This window comes from Hyposmocoma kahamanoa, unplaced genomic scaffold (genome assembly GCF_003589595.1).
Source record: "Hyposmocoma kahamanoa isolate Upper Pololo Valley unplaced genomic scaffold, ASM358959v1 182, whole genome shotgun sequence".
Taxonomy (NCBI): Eukaryota; Metazoa; Arthropoda; class Insecta; order Lepidoptera; family Cosmopterigidae; genus Hyposmocoma; species Hyposmocoma kahamanoa.
The window spans coordinates 1441804-1447651 of NW_020653713.1; positions in this window are offsets into that span (position 1 = coordinate 1441804).

Below are 5848 nucleotides of genomic sequence, written 5' to 3' on the forward strand. Positions count from 1 at the left end.
TAGATTTTCAGTACAAATCGGCAATTTCATACTTTAACCCCTATTATCTATTTGCCCGCAAATGCGATGAAAAACATTGTATACAGCACGGGCGGTAAAAATTACAAACCTCGAATCATTAACAACCTCGTTAGTAACTTCTTAATTACCCTAATTGCCCTCATTACATAATGTGTGTAATCCGTCACGTAACCTAGAGATACACGTTGTGTCTAACGCACAGCTGAATTTTCACTATTATAAAAATATAAAAATATTATCAAACCTCGTTAGCTACACAAGGTGTCTCTAGCACGAGTGACTCGTTAAATAATAGTAAAAACAATTTGCCAAACATCACTCCAATCCAATCCACTGGTGCTACAGATCCCTGTACATAGCAACGAAATTACGAGGCACTATCTAGAACATTCAGATCAGAATCATTATAGAAAAGTTACTTTAGGACCTACTCTTCCAGGGACCACAGTCCCGTATCTTTCTACGTAAGTTTTGTTCATAGTGCCCCTCCGTATCAACCACTAGGTTATGCGGGAAGGCCACTATGACCTGTGCGAGCACATCTAAGTTAGGTCCTAACCCCGGACCAGCACATTTGCACGTACTTCATCCGGTTCTCTGTAAGGCTAGTACCTATGGTGAGCCGCCCCGGGTGCACGTACAGCACCGTCCCTATCCGCTCACGCGATGTGCTCCTCCTATCGCAAAATGGCGGCTATTTGGTTTCGCAAATTAGAAAAGCATTCAGTTTAAATACAAGTTTTTATAAATAAAAATTATTATTATGCATTGCTAAATAAATACCTCCGTACTACCAACAAAAACATCTCAAATAAAATGCAGTAATACACCGCAAATCCTGCACTTAAAAAGCACTAATGAAATTTTTGGTGTACTTGGATAAATATGATAATATTCCGTTTGAGTGGTTCTAACGTTTACCATGAAATTACTGCTTAAAGTATAGTTTATAAACATTTATATTCAGGGTAAACTTAAAAAATGCTACTTAAGGTATGTTTTCAATAAATGAACACCGAAATCACCAGCCCAAACAATAACACACACGATTGTCGAGACGTATTTTTGAAGTTGTTTATTTTTTTTAAATGACAGACCCAGGCATTAAAAACTTTATGGTTTGCTAGAGTAGTTACCGAAATAGCAATTAATATTAGTTCTTTTACCTGTTATAACTTCGATATCCGATAAATCGGTATAAAATCATCACCGGCACCTCTAGGTGTGGTATGCGTCTACGGCTGCATGTATCGCGTGAGCGGCTATTTTCCAGATAGGTACCGGAGCTGTAGGCACGCTCACTTCCCGTCGCTGTACGGTTGACTTTAAGCCGATTACCAAATCTCCTCATTGGTGGCGAAGCTATAAGGCCAGGGACCACAGTGAAAACTGAGGTTTTTTTTGGTGAAAGTGACAATGAGGTCGACGATGTAGCATGCATACTTATATAATGTCTATACACTATCGCCTTCAAAAGATCCAAATTATAACGTTCAGGGAACATATCTGCAGGCAGGAAATTCCACTCCATAGCCGTTCGCCATATAAATGTGGAAGCGAAATACCATGTATGAACCCTTGGAATATCCACAGCATAAGGGTGGAACCCCAGCTTACGCGTAGTCCCCCGATTATGGAAAGGGGAAGACGGAATCAAATTATGCAATTCCATCGCACACTCTCCGTGATATATCCTGTAGAATACTGATAAGCAGGCAACTTTACGGCGGTGTTTAAGGCCAGCTTCGCCTTTACTAATTTCGAGTCACCTATAAGCCTCTTGGTGCGTTTGTCGATTGAGTCCAAGGTGGCCAGTCGGTGTTTAGCAGAGCCATCCCATAAGTGACAGCAGTACTCCATACACGACCGGATTTGTGCTTTCTATAGCTGAAGCAACTGCCCCGTCATCATCGTTACAGTCGTTTTTTACAGCGGTGAATCTTTGAATAATGAGCTTTAGGTTCCGTATCATATAATATACTTTACTATATTAACTATATAAGTCGGCAGGTAATAGTGTGCCGTGCAATTTTTCTTATAAATTTTGTCTTCGGAACTATACTATACCATAACTCGTGTTTTATGTTTCTTACATAATCGAGCCGTTAAGGAAGTTCTGTCCCGGAAGCTAAATTTCAAGTGTCATATGTAATACTCTGTTAAAAAGAAACATAACTTATTCCCTTTACGTTTGCAACTAAAACATAAACTTTTGAATAACCAAATTGTTCACCGAATTATTCGACAACATTTAAGTCGAATTCTGCATCATATTGCATACAATTACCATAGTAATGTGTTTTAAATTTTGTTTACCTTTGGATTTTGTTTTTTGTTACAAATACGCGCTTTTCGAATCATTTTCAGCAAATATATTTTCAACATTTTCTATATTCTTATTGATTATCATCATCGTCGTCAACATTTTTCTTTAAAATTTCCTCTCAGGAGACAGTTTTGTAAACTTCACAGCTTTTCCAAAGATCGGAAAGCATCTTTGTTATATCACCATTAATGTATGGTATTGCTACGAAACATTTACAGGTTCGACTCTTTTTAAGTAGAAATCATTTTCCCATCAGGCCACCATCGCTTTCAATATACGTATATATATACAAATGCATACAATGTTATTTATTTCAAGCTTTATCTATTCGTAATCCCATTCCGAGAGAACCATAGTAAAAATAATATGTTTCTTCAGCTCGCATATGAAATGTTGTGGGCAAACATTAACAATGTAGCTGCATTGAAAACGCAGCACAATAAAATTCTTTGTTGGCCACCAAACAATGTGTGATATTGCACTCTGTTTCTTCCGCAGAGGGCTCGTTGGTATTTGTAAAGTTTTTAGTGTAGTATATTTATTGTATTTAACCTGGGTTCATGTCAGCACTTGTAGCAAGTTTACTGTAAAGCAATAGTCATGAATAAGTACAAACATTGTTTAAGACTACGGAATCAGACCATAAATCGTATCTCCCACTGGGGTCATGACAACTTAGTAAATTTTAATTCAAGATACAAGCGTGTCTGTGTTTTCCAGTAAGAGTCGGATTGATCTGATTCCAATTTTCAGAAGTACTATTCTTATCACCGCAAGATTTAAGTATCTCGACGGTATGGGGTTGTTATCTGATCTCTTTTCAGCTCAATGATCAAGTCTAAAATTGAAACAGAATGTTTTAAATAGGGTAAAGAGACAGTTACAGCTGGTTATGCAAAGTTAAAATCCAAATATTCTCATGTCATCACAGTCATGAAGGCTATGGCCAATTCTACTTGACACGCTAAACTCAACGGGGCATATATACAGGAGGTTTATTGGCGACTGGTAACAGCTAAGCTTCACAGCCTGGTGCAAAAGGTTTAAGTGCCTACTCCGACGAATAGGCGTAAGTGTTTCACAACCTGGTTCAGCCTTTTGACTCAGCAACGTTCTTTGTTGATATCCCAAATTTTATTACTTCGTATACTTCTTTGTACATTGCATTACCATGTGCATATAAATTCTAAAAGCTTTTAAAAGTGGGACGAACTTTTGAACAAAACATGCAAGAAATCTCATCAAAAACCTCTTATTTGTTCATGTTCGTTCCAAGTAAATATGAAAACATTTCAACATCGCAGTACACAGATTTGCTCCTTTCAACCAGATTCAAACAAGGAACAACATTCATCTCTTGTTATTGCATCCACCTTACAACCCTCCTTGGCATTGGTAGTTTATTAGTAAGTGTTAGAAAGTCAGTGTTTGTTTTACAACTGCGGAACTAGAAACTCTAAAACGAAATTCAAAAGAAAATAATATGAAATAAAACTTGTGTAAGTTTTAACGATATTAACAAGGTGATGTTGAACAGAATGATAATAATTGAGAACATACTTCAAAATACGATAAAGTCATCTATAATGTAATAAGGAACGGAATCGAAAAGGAAATCTTTTAATAAATCTCTATTGCCCTCTTCTGTTAAGCACGAATAGATCTTTCAATCAAAAATTTCGCAAATTGGAACGCCAATTTTCGCCACTCACACGATTTAACGGTCCATGGAAATGATTCATAAAAAGAACATTTAACTGAACGACAAGTATCCTTGAGTCACTCCGTTTATAGACAAATATTGAAAATGTTGATTCTTCAACATACGTCTGTACTCAATAAAATTTGTATCATCTATCATCATCATCTATTTATATCATCGATTGGACAACTAGACCGAGCGTGATTGGCGAGAAATTGGAAAGTATAACGATGTGGAGTGGCATAATATTACGGCGAACAATAAAACAGGCGACATGAGAACTAGATAACGGAATAAGACTAACTAGGCATTTTTGGAAGGCAAAATATTTCATAGAATGACTAGCAGAAATTCTAAATTGTAAATGAGTTTGGCGTTTATAATGTGCCTTGGGGTAGCCTAGCATCATCTATTAAAAGAAATATCCCAGAAGAAAATTCACAGGTTCAATAGGTACCAAGATGAAAACGAAAATAATAGGAACGATTTCTCACAGAAACTGAAACTAACACATTGTGAGGGGGAAACGTCGCCCATTCACGTATGTGATTTGTCTTTCTTTCACTAAAGCTTTCAACGTAATTTTGTATAGGTATATTTATATTTCAATCGATGGGACCATTATCTAGATACAAATTGAGCAGTGTTAATTGAATAAATATTGTTTAGTAAATGTTTTGTTTTATTTCTGACGACATCCATTAAATTTTTATCAGTTGGTCAAAAAGCCAGTGAGGTTTTTGACACTAGCTAAATAGATAAAAAAAAAATTTTTTTTGAGGTCTTGTATTGTATAATAAGGTCTATTTTAGAAATATTTTAGAGTGCTTTTAAAGAAAAAGTTTTTAATTTACAATTCATGAAAATTGCCCTGAAATGGTGAATCGTAAAAGTATATTTTTTTAATAATGCCAAACCACACACAGATTAGATTGGAATATGTTGCATTATCCACATTATTCGCCCGGCATAACCCCATCAGATTTTTACTTATTTCGGTCTTTACAAAATTCTTTGAATGGACTTTGACAACGAAGAGGCCATCAACGCTTCTGAGAGCTGTATTTTATAACTAAATCCTGGATTTTTTTTCTGAATATTTACCAATGCTTATTCTTTGGTAAATGTTTTACAAAAGAATAACTATCAAACTTTATCTTTTCTTTTTTTATGATTACTTTATCAAAAATATATAATGCATAGCTGAGACAATCATGTACAGACGAGATCATAGACACTAATTTCACATTATATGTTATAATATAGAAATTAGATAGCCTTGATGATTCAGCGGTTAGCACTGTGAGCGCTAGACGAGGTAGTCCCAGGTTTGATTCTTAGTATTCAGGAAATTAACTTTTCTAAATTAGTTCTGGTTTGGGAGTTCTGGACAGCAACCTGTAGTTAATTTCGTTGCTCTGGTAACCATAGTACTGAAAATTCGCTTTTTGGAGACCAGCGAGTTATTGTGGTTATTGGACATTTAAATACTTTGGATTAGATTGCAAAGACACTTTTGGATTTCTTTTCGGCAAAGGCATAGAGTGCCCGTATCAAGGACTCGGTCTAGAACCGGCAAACAATAAACGCTAATGGATCGTACAGAAGACTGTAGTTTCTGCCGACCCCAATAGGAAGTGAGTGAGTGAAGTGTTTAGTAGCAGTAGAACTTCACGTGAAAGAGTTTGTCCAGGGAAGTACTGCCACCTTACCTACTTCTGCCGCCAAACAGTAATGCGGCTGGTGAAATTACAGGCAAATGGGACTTATCAACCAATGTGTCAGGGTGACGACTGCAG